The following is an 18,981-nucleotide window of genomic DNA, read 5'->3' on the forward strand; positions in this document are numbered from 1 at the left end:
CGACTTACATAAACTACGTAAAATCCGACGACTGTTCCGTCGTCCATACCTTTTGCATTGGCTGGGCCACCTATAGAGGTGTTTTATCTTTACGCCGGACGTACGCCTTACGTAAACGGCGTAGCTTACTGCGATGGGCGCAAGTGAATCGGCATATCTAGCTCATTTACATATTCAACGCATAAATCAACGGAAGCGCCCCTAGTGGCCTAATTCAAATTAGGAAGGTAGTGGGCGTGTTGTATTAAAATTAACCGTGACCCCATGTAAATGACTTCCCGAATGAACGGCGCATGCGCGCGCATGCTCAAAATCGCGTCGAATTTACGCCCTAAGATACGACGGCTCAATGGCAACGACGTGAACGTAACCTACGCCCAGCCCCATTCACGTACGACTTACATAAACTACGTAAAATCCGAAGACTGTTCCGTCGTCCATACCTTTTGCATTGGCTGGGCCACCTATAGAGGTGTTTTATCTTTACGCCGGACGTACGCCTTACGTAAACGGCGTAGCTTACTGCGATGGGCACAAGTGAATCGGCATATCTAGCTCATTTACATATTCAACGCGTAAATCAACGGAAGCGCCCCTAGTGGCCAGCGTAAATATGCACCCAAGATAAGACGGCGTAGGAGACTTACGTCGGTCGTATCTTGCCACAATTCAGGCGTATCTGATTTAAAGAATCAGCACATAGATACGAAGGTGCACATTTGGACTTACGATGGCGTATCAGTATATACGTCGGCGTAAGTCTTGTGAATCCGGCCCAAAGACTTCACCTTCTTCTCCACTACCCACAACAAGTACTTGTGCCTTGACTATTTCTTTCTCACACAACAGGACCTCCCAACTCTGACGGCGGCGACTATAGACCAATGACATTTTCTGACCACCACCCCATCTCAGTTACACTCACCTTTCCTGACAAACTCACTCATACTCACATATGGAGACTAGACCCAACCATCCTGACATATAAAACAATGGAACAAAAGATCTGCGAATGTCTAACCAACTTCTTCACTGATAACGACCCCCCAGACACATCAAAACTGACAAAGTAGGAGGCACACAAATGTGTAGTCCGGGGTAAACTGATATCCTTAACAGCAGCACTTAAAAGAGAAAAAAAAAAAAACTCGCTGATTTATTCACCAAACTTAAAAACCTCGAAACACTACACACGTGTAACTTGGCTCAACAAACTCACCTGGAACTGGTCAAAGTTCGTACACACATACATGAGGAGTTAGAACTTCAGGAGAAAGTTCACTTTATCACAGAAACTCTTTTATGAGTTTGGAAATAAGTGTTGCCGCCTCCTGGCTCTAGCACTACGTAATAAAAAAGCCTGTAACACAACACACCAGCTACACTCCACTACAGGCAAGGCTCCTAAGAACAATAATGATATAGCACAGGAATTTGAAAAATACTACTCCTCTCTATACGACCTCAACACATTTGACCCCCCCCCCCACGACTTCACCCTCCAAAAGGATTAACGAGATCAATTCGTTCCTAGACTAATTTTCCCCAAAGAAAGTCTCAAAAGAAGCCGCCACAACTCTTGAAACCCTGAATTTCCATAAACAAATGGGAACAAGCCATAAAAAAATTAAAACCAGGTAAGAGCCCAGGCCCAGACGGTCTATCTGCAGTGTACTACAAGACATTTTCAGACACCCTCCAATCCCCCTTTTTAAAGGCTTTTAGCTCCCTTTCTCCCTTGAACCCTCTCTCATGTGCAATGCTGGAAGCACACATAGTAGTCATCCCCAAAGACAAAAAAGACCCCAAACAGACAGAAAACTACAGGCCGATCTCTCTATTTAACGTAGACATAAAAATTTTCTCCAAGATATTAGCAAACAGACTTCTACCACTCCTCCCCTCTATCATCTCTCAGGACCAAGTAGGCTTCATCCCCAGTCACGAGGCTAGTGATAATACCATTAACCTACACCACCTGATGAAACAAACAGACCAAAAAGGATTTTTCTTGTCCCTAGATGCAGAGAAGGCATTCATGAAAGTAGCTTGGGATTACATGGAAGCGGTCCTACAGGCTATAGGCATAGGCCCACACTTATCAAATCTGATTTTCTCCTTATACTCGGGCCCTTCAGGTAAGGTGCAAGTCAACAACTCTCTGTCGAATGCCTTCCCCATCCGTAACGAAACGTGACAGGGATGTCCCTTGTCCCCTATTCTTTTCGTTCTAACACTCGAACCATTCCTCCGCAAGCTGAGATTCAACTCCGATATCCAAGGAATCCAAGCACCCAACAAAGAATATAAATACGCTGCATTTGCAGATGACATACTGCTATTCCTGCCAAAACCGTTGACTTCCTTACGTGTGCTACTGGCAGAATTTAAACACTTCTAACATCTCTCCAACCTCAAAATTAACCTCTCTAAGTCCTTTTCCCTCAACAAATCCTTACAGCAACACTTGCAAAGAGAACTTCCCATTCCAGTGGAAACATGAGTCAATCACGTACTTAGGTATACTACTCCCCTCCAAAATCTCAGACCTTTACATGAAAAACCACATACCTCTCCTGAACAAACTTACCTCTGACCTCAAAAACTGGAACAAACCAATGTTTTCATGGTTTGGCAGAGCAGCAATCCTAAAGATGAATGCCTTTCCAAGAATGCTTTACATCTTGCAGACGGTCCCTATACAAATCCCTTTATCTTACTTTAAATCCTACAAAACTATCTACTCCAGTTTTCTCTGGGGAGACTGCAAACCTAGAATCAGTTTTCAGCAACTTACACCACCAAAACTTGGAGGTATAGGTCTCACAGACCTTCAGAACTACTACATAGCTACCCACCTTACTAGAATAGTGAACTGGAACATCCACTCCCCTTACAAGGATTGTATCACCCTGAAGTGGTTAATGATTCTTACTCTGAATGGTCTAAGGTTATCAGTGGTGTACCCCAAGGTTCAGTGTCGGGACCCTTACTTTTCAATATATTTATAAATGATATTGGGTCTGAGATCAAAAGTAAAATTTCTGTCTTTGCAGATGACACCAAGCTATGCAGTGGAATAACGTCCTTGCAGGATGTCTCCAATTTACAAGCCAACCTCAATGCTCTGTCTAATTGGGCGACTAAGTGGCAGATGAGGTTTAATGTTGATAAATGTAAAGTTATGCACTTAGGGACTAAGAATATGCATGCATCATACATGCTAGGGGTAGTACAACTGGGGGGATCTGTAGTGGAGTAGGATCTGGGGGTTTTAGTTGATCATAAGCTCAATAATGGCATGCAATGCCAATCTGCGGTTTCCAAAGCGAGCAAAGTCCTTTCTTGTATTAAGAGAGGTTTGGACTCCAGAGAAAGAGATATAATTTTGCCCTTGTACAAATCATTAGTAAGACCTCATCTGGAATATGCAGTTCAGTTTTGGGCCCCAGTTCTCAAAAAGGATATTGGAGAACTGGAGAAAGTGCAGAGAAGGGCAACCAAACTGATAAGAGGCACGGAGAAGCTCAGCTATGAGGAAAGATTAGAAGAACTGAATTTATTCACTCTTGAGAAGAGAAGAATAAGGGGGGATATGATCAACATGTACAAATATATAAGAGGTCCATACAGTTAACTTGGTGTTGAGTTATTCACTTCAACACTGAGGACAAGGGGGCACTCTTTACGGCTAGAGGAAAAGAGATTTCACCTCCAAATACGGAAAGGTTTTTTCACAGTAAGAGCTGTGAAAATGTGGAACAGACTCCCTCCAGACGTGGTTTTGGCCAGCTCAGTAGATTGCTTTAAGAAAGGCCTGGATTATTTCCTAAATGTACAGAATATAACTGAGTCAGTGGCGGAACTACCGCCATAGCAACCCATGCGGGCGCTATGGGGCCCGCAGCCGAGTGAGGATCAGGGGGGCCCGGTGAAGGGAAGAGAGAGGAGAAGAAGAGGCGAGCTGAGGGCCCCATGGCCACTAGGGGGCCCCATCAGGGTTGCCAGCCTTGGTAAAAGCAGGGACAGTTTGTTGTAATCAGTGTTTTTATGACATCTATCACTGAATTGGCCACTACCGACATCATTTTGATGTACAAATCTTGAGATTGTAGCTGCCCCGCCTCTTCACTGCCTTCTCAGCCAATGGGAGCACAGTGTACATGCCCCCTTCTCCAGCGCGGCTTTTTTGACATAGGAGCAGGAGATGCCGACTGCTGGAGAGATGAGAGGGAGGAGGGGACAGCCTGCAGTGTGGGGTGGATTGCTGCCTGAAAAAGGTAAGCTGGCTGAGCTGGAAGAATTGTATTATCAGTGCTTACCTATCCTGGTGAGGAGGGGGAGGAGGGAGGCTGTGTAGCAGCAGGGCTCCTCTTGCTGTTAGATCGTTTTTCTGTGTGTGAGAAGTGCCATGCTTCTGGGAGAAGGATGTGCTGAACTTCTCCAATCTCTGCTACATCTCCCTACTCATCACCTGCCCACCAATACACAGGCACAGCCTCCTCTCCTGTATTACCACATGTGAGCTGCTGGGGCACTACAAGTACCAGCATGGCAGAAGGGGCAGGAGCAGTGTGTTCTATCAGGATGATTTGTGGAAAAAAAGTGCTGGTGTGTGTATATATCGATAAATATATATCTATATATACACACACCAGCACTTTTTTTTCCACAAATCATCCTGATAGAACACACTGCTCCTGCCCCTTCTGCCATGCTTGTACTTGTAGTGCCCCAGCAGCTCACATGTGGTAATACAGGAGAGGAGGCTGTGCCTGTGTATTGGTGGGCAGGTGATGAGTAGGGAGATGTAGCAGAGATTGGAGAAGTTCAGCACATCCTTCTCCCAGAAGCATGGCACTTCTCACTATATATATATATATATATATATATATATATATATGCGGTCCATCCATTAAGGGCACCACCCCCTCTATGTAGAATGTATAGATTCATGCATTGCATGAATCTATCCATGGCCACCCCCAATTCAGGTGTCCATCCCCTTTTAGGACGCTGGGTGCCTAAATTGCGGGGGGGGGGTTTGAAGCATCTGATTAGAGCCCTAGGCTCTAATAGGCTTCACATTAGGGTGGGCTTGGAGCGCAGAGCACTCAGAGCCCATCCAGGTGGGTTTAGAAAAGCAAATTGATGTTTGCTTTTCTAACAATGAACCGGCTCTCCGCCAATCAGGAAGTGCAGGTCTGGTAAGCAGCTCGCCGCTGCCCGTCCCACATCTCACCGCCGTCACCCACTGCCTGACATGCCACCAAGATGGGGCAAGTGTTGGTCAGACAACAGGGGTGGGGGGTGCTGAGGGTCACAGTGGCTGCATTTAATGGCACGGTGGCTGCATCTGTGCCCCATCAAATGCAGCCAACTGTGCCCCATGTGGGGGGCTGAGGGTCACAATGGCTGCATTTGATGGGGCACAGTTGGCGGCATTTGATGGGGCACAGTTGGCGGCATTTCATGGGGCACAGTTGGCGGCATTTGATGGGGCACAGTTGGCGGCATTTGATGGGACACAGTTGGCTGCATTTGATGGGGCACAGTTGGCTGCATTTGATGGGGCACAGTTGGCTGCATTTGATGGGGCACAGTTGGCTGCATTTGATGGGGCACAGTTGGCTGCATTTGATGGGGCACAGTTGGCTGCATTTGATGGGGCACTGTGGCTGCATTTGATGGGGCACAGTGGCTGCATTTAATGGGGCACAGTGAGGCTGCAATTGTTTGCCCATGAGAGGCTTCTGGTGAATTTAGTGGGTCACCAACTCTAAGCCACTCAGCATGTCACGGAGCTTGGTGCCTCTCCGCATGGGTTTGCCCACATTCATGTTGCATAAAAAAAAAGATGGTGGCCATCTCTAAGCCTGGGGGCCCCATAATCTCCTATTGCCCGGGGGCCCCATGAGTTGTCAGTCCGCCCCTGGCTGTCTGTATCAGCAGAGAGTGGAATTGCCCGCTGTAATAGCTTTCATTAGAACTTCCAGTGTTCCCGGGGCTCATGTCACATAGCTCCACCTCTTGGTCCGGCACCTTTGATCGACAGAACGCCGGTCCAGTGTCGGACATGTGACGTCATCAAAGGCGTTGGGCTAAGAGGTGGGGCTATGTGACGATGAGCCCCGTGAAGTCGGGAAATTCAAATGAAAGCTATTACAGCGGGCAATCCCGCTCTCTGCTGATCCGGCCGGCTTGCCTCTTCCTCTGCACAGGTGAGGCTGTATTGGGCACAGGCAATGCTGTATTGGGCACAGGTCACGCTATATGGGGCACAGGCAGTTCAGACTGTATTGGGCACAGGCAGGCCAGGCTGTATTGGGCACTGGTCACGCTATATGGGGCACTGGTCACGCTATATGGGGCACAGGTCACGCTGTATGGGGCACAGGTCACGCTGCATTGACACTAGGGCGGCTCTGGGGGGCCCCATACAACATTTTGCTATGGGGCCCTGTGATTTCTAGTTACGCCCCTGAACTGACTACTAAGATTTGTAGGTAAAGTTGATCCAGGGTAAATCCGATTGCCTCTCGGGGGATCAGGAAGGAATTTTTTCCCCCTGCTGTAGCAAATTGGATCTCATGCTCTGCTGGGTTTTTTTGCCTTCCTCTGGATCAACTGTGGGTATGGAGTTGGGTGTATGGCATTGTACTGTGTTTTTTATTTTGTTTGTTTATTTTTTTGTGGTTGAACTGGATGGACTTGTGTCTTTTTTCAACCTGACTAACTATGTAACTATGTAACTAAGGCATCCTTTACAACCTTGCCCCTGGATACTCTACCATGAATAACTCCATGTCACATCCCCCCAGACATCTGTTCCCATCCCTCGATAGGACCTACCCTACACTGCTTTTACAAGGTCTGCATCCGAACCACCATATCCTCCATCCCTGGGCCACTGACCCCAGTAAAACTGAACCCTGACTTCCCTCAAGGAATGCACACTCACTAGCTCTCTGACAACTGGCCACAAGATCAAATCAGATCCTACCAGCTTTTCCACCGAGGGAAACTCCTGTCTGCATCCCAACTCTCCACCCGGCTAGAAAAGCCACCTATCTCTCCCTGGACATATCTGTTACTTGCACACTAAAAGCCCTAGACAAAAACTCTCAATGTTCGAGACAGCTTACACCCTTCGAAAGGCTATGCATTCAAAAGACACCTCAATCTCACCTAATCTCTATCACACACAACCTCCTCTTTGCAGATCTACAGGCCAAAGAGAGCGTAGCCTGCAAAACTTGGGAGAAAGATCTATCCATTTCACTCTCAACAGAAGACTGGGAACAAATATTCATAAACGTACACAAAGGATCAACTAACGTTACTACTATAAAATCCAATCCAGATGGTATCTTACGCCTACCCTTTTGAACAAATTTAACCCTGCTACACCAGACACATGTTGGAGATGTCTCCATGACAAAGGCACTCTACTTCAAATCTGGTGGTCCTGCACTACCCTACAAACATTTTGGAAAGAAGTGTACCGCATTACATCCCAGGTTACCTCCTACGATTTAGAATTTTCCCCAGCCAAATTCCTACTCCACCACTCACCCTTACCACATAACTCCTACCACAAATCTCCGGCAATGTACATGGTCAACACTGCTAAGCAGTGTATCCCCTTGCACTGGAGTTCAACACAGATTCCCACAATCAAAGAATGGTTTACGGGGGCATGTCCAACTTCTGGTATGTGAGGAGGGTTTCCTTGTGAGCTCCGGATCGCGATGTGTTTTCTTAAGCTATCCTGTGAAGCCCCAGGCTTGGATTTCGGACCCTGACCGACTGGGATTGTTGGGAAAAATCCGGGCGCATGACCATGGTAAATAAGTACGGTCCGAGGGTCGGTGGCACGCCCGCGGACCGTCTTGCAAAGTTCGCCCACGAAACCAGCCAAGATGGCGCCCGGCCTGCAGCGGCGCGGCAAGGCTCCTCTCCGCCGGACGGCAGCCTGTGGACTGAGGGAGACAAGGATTGGACAGAGCCACCCGACCCGCTGGCGGATCCCCTGCCCTCTCCCTCGTCTGAATCGGGGGAGGGAGGCTTCCGTCACAGGTGAGGGAGCCGACGCTGGCTCAGATCATGGAGACCATTAAGAGCTGCCTTGCGGCGCTGTCCACACAAATAGACACTATCAGGGTGGACTTTGCCATATTGAAGGATGATGTCCACAAGATTAGACACAGGGTGAATAATGCTGAACAGCTTATTGGGGCGGTGGAGGATGATCTTAACCCGCTCATGGTACATGTTAGGGATATGGCGGCGGACTACAAGTCCCAGGAGGCCAAACTCGGAGACATGGAAGATAGACTCATCTTCGCTTTCTGGGTTTCCCTGAAAGGTCAGAAGGCAAGCGCCCAGAGGATTTTCTGTCATCATGGCTGAGGCAAACCTTTGGAGCTGACAGCTTTTCCCATCTCTTCGCTTTTGAGAGGGCCCACAGTGTTCCCCTGCGGGCTCTGCAACAGCCAGGCGATACCCAAGGCCTATGTTGGCACGCTTCCTATTCTTCAGGGAGAAGGAAACCATTCTTCGCAAGGCCCGAACCATAGCCTCCCCTACAGCATGTTATACCCTGCCAAGCTGAGAGTGGTGCACAACGGTAGACATGTGCACTGCCAAAAAAAAATCGTTTTTTTAGTTTATGTTATTTTCGCTTTTTTTTCGTTTTGTTTCATTCGTTTTTTTTTTGTTTTCGTAAATTCGGGAAAATCGAAAAATATTTTTTTTCCGTTTTATTCGCTTTTTTGCTTTTTTCGTAAATTCGTAAATTTGGGAAATTCGAAAATTCGGAAATTCGAAAATTCGGAATTCCAAAAAAGCAAAAAACGAATAAAACGGAAAAAACAAAATTTCCGAAAAAAAAACGAATGAAACGAAAATGAAAAAAAAAACATATTTCGGAAATTCGGAAATTCCCATTTTCGAATTTTAGATTTTCGAACTTCAGATTTTTGAATGTTACAATTTCGAAATTTCGATTTTTTTAATTTTCGAATTTCTTAAATTCAGGTTTTTATAATTTTCGAGTTTTCGAAAGGCCTTGCGAAGATCCGGAGCTCACAAGGAAACCCTCCTCACATACCAGAAGTTGGACATGCCCCCGTAAACCATTCTTTGATTCTTTCGAAAACTCGAAAACTCAAACTCGAAAACTCAAACTCGAAAACTCAAACTCGAAAACTCGAAAACTCGAAAACTCAAACTCGAAAACTCAAACTCTCAAACTCAAAAACTCAAACTCGAAAACTCAAACTCGAAAACTCAAACTCGAGAACTCGAAAACTCAAACTCAAACTCGGAAAACTAAAACTCGAAAACACGAAAACTCAAAACTCAAACTCGATAAATCAAACTCAAACTCAAAAACTCAAACTCAAAAACTCAAACTCAAAAACTCAAACTCGAAAACTCACTCAAACTCAAACTCGAAAACTCAAACTCGAAAACTCAAACTCGAAAACTCAAAAACTCAAACTCGAAAACTCACTCAAACACTCAAACACTCAAACTCGAAAACTCAAACTCGAATACTCAAACTCGAATACTCAAACTCGAAAACTCACTCAAACACTCAAACACTCAAACTCGAAAACTCAAACTCGAATACTCAAACTCGAAAACTCAAACTCGAAAACTCAAACTCGAAAACTCAAGCTCGAAGATTCCAAATTCACTCAAACTCAAACTCACTCACTCAAACTCAAACTCGAAAACTCAAAGTTTTGAAAACTCAAACTCGAAAACTCACTCAAACTCGAAAACTCAAACTCGAAAACTCAAACTCGAAAACTCAAACTCGAAAACTCAAACTCGAAAACTCAAACTCGAAAACTCAAAAACTCAAGCTCGAAAACTCAAGCTCGAAAACTCGAAAACTCAAGCTCGAAAACTCGAAAACTCAAACTCGAAAACTCAAACTCGAAAACTCAAACTCGAAAACTCAAACTCGAAAACTCAAACTCGAAAACTCAAACTCGAAAACTCAAACTCGAAAACTCAAACTCGAAAACTCAAACTCGAAAACTCAAACTCGAAAACTCAAACTCGAAAACTCAAACTCGAAAACTCGAAACCTCGAAAAATCAAACTCAAACTCAAACTCAAAAACTCAAAAACTCAAAAACTCAAACTCGATAAATAAAACTCAAGCTCAAACTCGAAAACTCAAACTCAGAAACTCAAACTCGAAAACTCAAACTCGAAAACTCAAACTCGAAAACTCACTCAAACTCGAAAACTCAAACTCGAAAACTCACTCAAACTCAAACTCGAAAACTCAAACTCGAAAACTCAAACTCGAAAACTCACTCGAAAAATCAAACTCAAAAACTCAAACTCAAAAACTCAAACTCAAAAACTCGAAAACTCAAACTCGAAAACTCAAAATCGAAAACTCAAACTCGTAAACTCAAACTCGAAAACTCAAACTCGAATACTCAAACTCGAATACTCGAAAACTCAAACTCGAAAACTCAAACTCGAAAACTCAAACTCGAAAACTCACTCAAACTCAAACTCGAAAACTCAAACTCGAAAACTCACTCAAACACTCAAACTCAAACACTCGAAAACTCAAACTCGAAAACTCAAACTCGAAAACTCACTCGAAAAATCAAACTCAAAAACTCAAACTCAAAAACTCAAACTCAAAAACTCGAAAACTCAAACTCGAAAACTCAAAATCGAAAACTCAAACTCGAAAACTCAAACTCGAAAACTCAAACTCGAAAACTCGAAAACTCGAATACTCTCAAACTCAAACTCGAAAACTCAAACTCGAAAACTCGAAAACTCGAAAACTCAAACTCGAAAACTCAAAAACTCAAACTCGAAAACTCAAACTCGAAAACTCAAAAACTCAAGCTCGAAAACTCAAGCTCGAAAACTCAAGCTCAAAAACTCGAAAACTCAAACTCGAAAACTCGAAACCTCGAAAAATCAAACTCAAACTCGAAAACTCGAAAACTCAAAAACTCAAACTCGATAAGTAAAACTCAAGCTCAAACTCGAAAACTCAAACTCAAAAACTCAAACTCGAATACTCGAAAACTCAAACTCGAAAACTCACTCAAACTCAAACTCGAAAACTCAAACTCGAAAACTCAAACTCGAAAACTCACTCAAACTCAAACTCGAAAACTCAAACTCGAAAACTCACTCAAACACTCAAACTCAAACACTCGAAAACTCAAACTCGAAAACTCAAACTCAAACTCAAACTCGAAAACTCAAACTCGAAAACTCACTCGAAAACTCAAACTCGAAAACCCAAACTCGAAAACTCAAAAACTCAAACTCGAAAACTCAAACTCGAAAACTCTAACTCGAGAACTCGAAAACTCAAACTCAAACTCGGAAAACTAAAACTCGAAAACACGAAAACTCAAAACTCAAACTCGATAAATCAAACTCAAACTCAAAAACTCAAAAACTCAAACTCAAAAACTCAAACTCAAAAACTCAAACTCGAAAACTCACTCAAACTCAAACTCGAAAACTCAAACTCGAAAACTCGAAAACTCAAACTCGAAAACTCAAAAACTCAAACTCGAAAACTCACTCAAACACTCAAACACTCAAACTCGAAAACTCAAACTCGAATACTCAAACTCGAATACTCAAACTCGAAAACTCACTCAAACACTCAAACACTCAAACTCGAAAACTCAAACTCGAATACTCAAACTCGAATACTCAAACTCGAAAACTCAAACTCGAAAACTCAAACTCGAAAACTCAAACTCGAAAACTCAAGCTCGAAGATTCGAAGATTCGAAAACTCAAACTCGAAAACTCACTCAAACTCAAACTCGAAAACTCACTCAAACTCAAACTCACTCACTCAAACTCAAACTCGAAAACTCAAACTCAAAGTTTTGAAAACTCAAACTCGAAAACTCACTCAAACTCGAAAACTCACTCAAACTCGAAAACTCAAACTCGAAAACTCAAACTCGAAAACTCAAACTCGAAAACTCAAAAACTCAAGCTCGAAAGCTCAAGCTCGAAAACTCAAGCTCAAAAACTCGAAAACTCAAACTCGAAAACTCAAACTCGAAAACAAACTCGAAAACTCAAACTCGAAAACTCAAACTCGAAAACTCGAAACCTCGAAAAATCAAACTCAAACTCAAACTCGAAAACTCGAAAACTCAAAAACTCAAACTCGATAAGTAAAACTCAAGCTCAAACTCGAAAACTCAAACTCAAAAACTCAAACTCGAAAACTCAAACTCGAAAACTCAAACTCGAAAACTCACTCAAACTCAAACTCGAAAACTCAAACTCGAAAACTCAAACTCGAAAACTCAAACTCGAAAACTCACTCAAACTCAAACTCGAAAACTCAAACTCGAAAACTCACTCAAACACTCAAACTCAAACACTCGAAAACTCAAACTCGAAAACTCAAACTCAAACTCAAACTCGAAAACTCAAACTCGAAAACTCACTCGAAAACTCAAACTCAAAAACTCAAACTCAAAAACTCAAACTCAAAAACTCGAAAACTCAAACTCGAAAACTCGAAAACTCAAAATCGAAAACTCAAACTCGTAAACTAAAAATCGAAAACTCAAACTCGAATACTCGAAAACTCAAACTCGAAAACTCAAACTCGAAAACTCGAAAACTCAAACTCGAAAACTCAAAAACTCAAACTCGAAAACTCAAACTCGAAAACTCAAACTCGAAAACTCAAACTCAAAAACTCGATAAATCAAACTCAAACTCAAAAACTCAAACTCAAAAACTCAAAAACTCAAACTCAAAAACTCAAACTCGATAAATAAAACTCAAGCTCAAACTCGAAAACTCAAACTCAAAAACTCAAACTCGAAAACTCGAAAACTCAAACTCGAAAACTCAAACTCGAAAACTCGAAAACTCAAACTCGAAAACTCAAACTCGAAAACTCAAACTCGAAAACTCAAACTCGAAAACTCAAACTCGAAAACTCGAAAACTCAAACTCAAACTCGAAAACTCAAACTCGAAAACACGAAAACTCAAAAACTCAAACTCGATAAATCAAACTCAAACTCAAAAACTCAAACTCAAAAACTCAAAAACTCAAACTCAAAAACTCAAACTCGATAAATAAAACTCAAGCTCAAACTCGAAAACTCAAACTCAAAAACTCAAACTCGAATACTCGAAAACTCAAACTCGAAAACTCACTCAAACTCAAACTCGAAAACTCAAACTCGAAAACTCACTCAAACTCAAACTCGAAAACTCAAACTCGAAAACTCACTCAAACACTCAAACTCAAACACTCGAAAACTCAAACTCGAAAACTCAAACTCGAAAACTCACTCAAAAACTCAAACTCAAAAACTCAAACTCAAAAACTCAAACTCAAAAACTCGAAAACTCAAACTCGAAAACTCAAAATCGAAAACTCAAACTCGTAAACTCAAACTCGAAAACTCAAACTCGAATACTCAAACTCGAATACTCGAAAACTCAAACTCGAAAACGAAAACTCGAAAACTCGAAAACTCGAAAACTCAAACTCGAAAACTCAAAAACTCAAACTCGAAAACTCAAACTCGAAAACTCAAACTCGAAAACTCAAACTCGAAAACTCGTAAACTAAAACTCGAAAACTCAAACTCGAAAACTCGAAAACTCAAACTCGAAAACTCAAACTCGAAAACTCACTCAAACTCAAACTCGAAAACTCAAACTCGAAAACTCACTCAAACTCAAACTCGAAAACTCAAACTCGAAAACTCACTCAAACACTCAAACTCAAACACTCGAAAACTCAAACTCGAAAACTCAAACTCGAAAACTCACTCAAAAACTCAAACTCAAAAACTCAAACTCAAAAACTCAAACTCAAAAACTCGAAAACTCAAACTCGAAAACTCAAAATCGAAAACTCAAACTCGTAAACTCAAACTCGAAAACTCAAACTCGAATACTCAAACTCGAATACTCGAAAACTCAAACTCGAAAACGAAAACTCGAAAACTCGAAAACTCAAACTCGAAAACTCAAAAACTCAAACTCGAAAACTCAAACTCGAAAACTCAAACTCGAAAACTCGTAAACTAAAACTCGAAAACTCAAACTCGAATACTCAAACTTGAATACTCGAAAACTCAAACTCGAAAACTCAAACTCGAAAACTCGAAAACTCGAAAACTCGAAAACTCGAAAACTCAAACTCGAAAACTCAAACTCGAAAACTCAAATTCAAACTCGAAAACTCAAACTCGAAAACACGAAAACTCAAACTCGATAAATCAAACTCAAACTCAAAAACTCAAAAACTCAAACTCAAAAACTCAAACTCGAAAACTCAAGCTCGAAAACTCAAACTCGAAAACTCACTCAAACACTGAAAACTCAAACACTCAAACACTCAAACTCGAAAACTCAAACTCGAAAACTCACGAGTTTTCGAAAGCTCAAGCTCGAAAACTCAAGCTCAAAAACTTGGAAAACTCAAACTCGAAAACTCAAACTCGAAAACTCAAACTCGAAAACTCAAACTCGAAAACTCAAACTCGAAAACTCAAACTCGAAAACTCACTCAAACTCAAACTCGAAAACTCAAACTCGAAAACTCAAACTCGAAAACTCAAACTCGAAAACTCAAAAACTCAAGCTCGAAAACTCAAGCTCGAAAACTCGAAAACTCAAGCTCGAAAACTCGAAAACTCAAACTCGAAAACTCAAACTCGAAAACTCAAACTCGAAAACTCAAACTCGAAAACTCAAACTCGAAAACTCAAACTCGAAAACTCAAACTCGAAAACTCAAACTCGAAAACTCAAACTCGAAAACTCAAACTCGAAAACTCGAAACCTCGAAAAATCAAACTCAAACTCAAACTCGAAAACTCGAAAACTCAAAAACTCAAACTCGATAAATAAAACTCAAGCTCAAACTCGAAAACTCAAACTCAGAAACTCAAACTCGAAAACTCAAACTCGAAAACTCAAACTCGAAAACTCACTCAAACTCGAAAACTCAAACTCGAAAACTCACTCAAACTCAAACTCGAAAACTCAAACTCGAAAACTCAAACTCGAAAACTCACTCGAAAAATCAAACTCAAAAACTCAAACTCAAAAACTCAAACTCAAAAACTCGAAAACTCAAACTCGAAAACTCAAAATCCAAAACTCAAACTCGTAAACTCAAACTCGAAAACTCAAACTCGAATACTCAAACTCGAATACTCGAAAACTCAAACTCGAAAACTCAAACTCGAAAACTCAAACTCGAAAACTCACTCAAACTCAAACTCGAAAACTCAAACTCGAAAACTCACTCAAACACTCAAACTCAAACACTCGAAAACTCAAACTCGAAAACTCAAACTCGAAAACTCACTCGAAAAATCAAACTCAAAAACTCAAACTCAAAAACTCAAACTCAAAAACTCGAAAACTCAAACTCGAAAACTCAAAATCGAAAACTCAAACTCGTAAACTCAAACTCGAAAACTCAAACTCGAAAACTCGAAAACTCGAATACTCTCAAACTCAAACTCGAAAACTCAAACTCGAAAACTCGAAAACTCGAAAACTCAAACTCGAAAACTCAAAAACTCAAACTCGAAAACTCAAACTCGAAAACTCAAAAACTCAAGCTCGAAAGCTCAAGCTCGAAAACTCAAGCTCAAAAACTCGAAAACTCAAACTCGAAAACTCGAAACCTCGAAAAATCAAACTCAAACTCGAAAACTCGAAAACTCAAAAACTCAAACTCGATAAGTAAAACTCAAGCTCAAACTCGAAAACTCAAACTCAAAAACTCAAACTCGAAAACTCAAACTCGAAAACTCAAACTCGAAAACTCACTCAAACTCAAACTCGAAAACTCAAACTCGAAAACTCAAACTCGAAAACTCACTCAAACTCAAACTCGAAAACTCAAACTCGAAAACTCACTCAAACACTCAAACTCAAACACTCGAAAACTCAAACTCGAAAACTCAAACTCAAACTCAAACTCGAAAACTCAAACTCGAAAACTCACTCGAAAACTCAAACTCGAAAACCCAAACTCGAAAACTCAAAAACTCAAACTCGAAAACTCAAACTCGAAAACTCTAACTCGAGAACTCGAAAACTCAAACTCAAACTCGGAAAACTAAAACTCGAAAACACGAAAACTCAAAACTCAAACTCGATAAATCAAACTCAAACTCAAAAACTCAAAAACTCAAACTCAAAAACTCAAACTCAAAAACTCAAACTCGAAAACTCACTCAAACTCAAACTCGAAAACTCAAACTCGAAAACTCGAAAACTCAAACTCGAAAACTCAAAAACTCAAACTCGAAAACTCACTCAAACACTCAAACACTCAAACTCGAAAACTCAAACTCGAATACTCAAACTCGAATACTCAAACTCGAAAACTCACTCAAACACTCAAACACTCAAACTCGAAAACTCAAACTCGAATACTCAAACTCGAATACTCAAACTCGAAAACTCAAACTCGAAAACTCAAACTCGAAAACTCAAACTCGAAAACTCAAGCTCGAAGATTCGAAGATTCGAAAACTCAAACTCGAAAACTCACTCAAACTCAAACTCGAAAACTCACTCAAACTCAAACTCACTCACTCAAACTCAAACTCGAAAACTCAAACTCAAAGTTTTGAAAACTCAAACTCGAAAACTCACTCAAACTCGAAAACTCACTCAAACTCGAAAACTCAAACTCGAAAACTCAAACTCGAAAACTCAAACTCGAAAACTCAAAAACTCAAGCTCGAAAGCTCAAGCTCGAAAACTCAAGCTCAAAAACTCGAAAACTCAAACTCGAAAACTCAAACTCGAAAACAAACTCGAAAACTCAAACTCGAAAACTCAAACTTGAAAACTCGAAACCTCGAAAAATCAAACTCAAACTCAAACTCGAAAACTCGAAAACTCAAAAACTCAAACTCGATAAGTAAAACTCAAGCTCAAACTCGAAAACTCAAACTCAAAAACTCAAACTCGAAAACTCAAACTCGAAAACTCAAACTCGAAAACTCACTCAAACTCAAACTCGAAAACTCAAACTCGAAAACTCAAACTCGAAAACTCAAACTCGAAAACTCACTCAAACTCAAACTCGAAAACTCAAACTCGAAAACTCACTCAAACACTCAAACTCAAACACTCGAAAACTCAAACTCGAAAACTCAAACTCAAACTCAAACTCGAAAACTCAAACTCGAAAACTCACTCGAAAACTCAAACTCAAAAACTCAAACTCAAAAACTCAAACTCAAAAACTCGAAAACTCAAACTCGAAAACTCGAAAACTCAAAATCGAAAACTCAAACTCGTAAACTAAAAATCGAAAACTCAAACTCGAATACTCGAAAACTCAAACTCGAAAACTCAAACTCGAAAACTCAAACTCGAAAACTCGAAAACTCAAACTCGAAAACTCAAACTCGAAAACTCAAACTCGAAAACTCAAACTCAAAAACTCGATAAATCAAACTCAAACTCAAAAACTCAAACTCAAAAACTCAAAAACTCAAACTCAAAAACTCAAACTCGATAAATAAAACTCAAGCTCAAACTCGAAAACTCAAACTCAGAAACTCAAACTCGAAAACTCGAAAACTCAAACTCGAAAACTCAAACTCGAAAACTCGAAAACTCAAACTCGAAAACTCAAACTCGAAAACTCAAACTCGAAAACTCAAACTCGAAAACTCAAACTCGAAAACTCGAAAACTCAAACTCAAACTCGAAAACTCAAACTCGAAAACACGAAAACTCAAAAACTCAAACTCGATAAATCAAACTCAAACTCAAAAACTCAAACTCAAAAACTCAAAAACTCAAACTCAAAAACTCAAACTCGATAAATAAAACTCAAGCTCAAACTCGAAAACTCAAACTCAAAAACTCAAACTCGAATACTCGAAAACTCAAACTCGAAAACTCACTCAAACTCAAACTCGAAAACTCAAACTCGAAAACTCACTCAAACTCAAACTCGAAAACTCAAACTCGAAAACTCACTCAAACACTCAAACTCAAACACTCGAAAACTCAAACTCGAAAAATCAAACTCGAAAACTCACTCAAAAACTCAAACTCAAAAACTCAAACTCAAAAACTCAAACTCAAAAACTCGAAAACTCAAACTCGAAAACTCAAAATCGAAAACTCAAACTCGTAAACTCAAACTCGAAAACTCAAACTCGAATACTCAAACTCGAATACTCGAAAACTCAAACTCGAAAACGAAAACTCGAAAACTCGAAAACTCGAAAACTCAAACTCGAAAACTCAAAAACTCAAACTCGAAAACTCAAACTCGAAAACTCAAACTCGAAAACTCAAACTCGAAAACTCGTAAACTAAAACTCAGAAACTCAAACTCGAAAACTCGAAAACTCAAACTCGAAAACTCAAACTCGAAAACTCACTCAAACTCAAACTCGAAAACTCAAACTCGAAAACTCACTCAAACTCAAACTCGAAAACTCAAACTCGAAAACTCACTCAAACACTCAAACTCAAACACTCGAAAACTCAAACTCGAAAACTCAAACTCGAAAACTCACTCAAAAACTCAAACTCAAAAACTCAAACTCAAAAACTCAAACTCAAAAACTCGAAAACTCAAACTCGAAAACTCAAAATCGAAAACTCAAACTCGTAAACTCAAACTCGAAAACTCAAACTCGAATACTCAAACTCGAATACTCGAAAACTCAAACTCGAAAACGAAAACTCGAAAACTCGAAAACTCAAACTCGAAAACTCAAAAACTCAAACTCGAAAACTCAAACTCGAAAACTCAAACTCGAAAACTCGTAAACTAAAACTCGAAAACTCAAACTCGAATACTCAAACTTGAATACTCGAAAACTCAAACTCGAAAACTCAAACTCGAAAACTCGAAAACTCGAAAACTAGAAAACTCGAAAACTCAAACTCGAAAACTCAAACTCGAAAACTCAAATTCA

The sequence above is a fragment of the Rana temporaria genome, chromosome 8 (assembly GCF_905171775.1).
Source record: "Rana temporaria chromosome 8, aRanTem1.1, whole genome shotgun sequence".
NCBI lineage: Eukaryota > Metazoa > Chordata > Amphibia > Anura > Ranidae > Rana > Rana temporaria.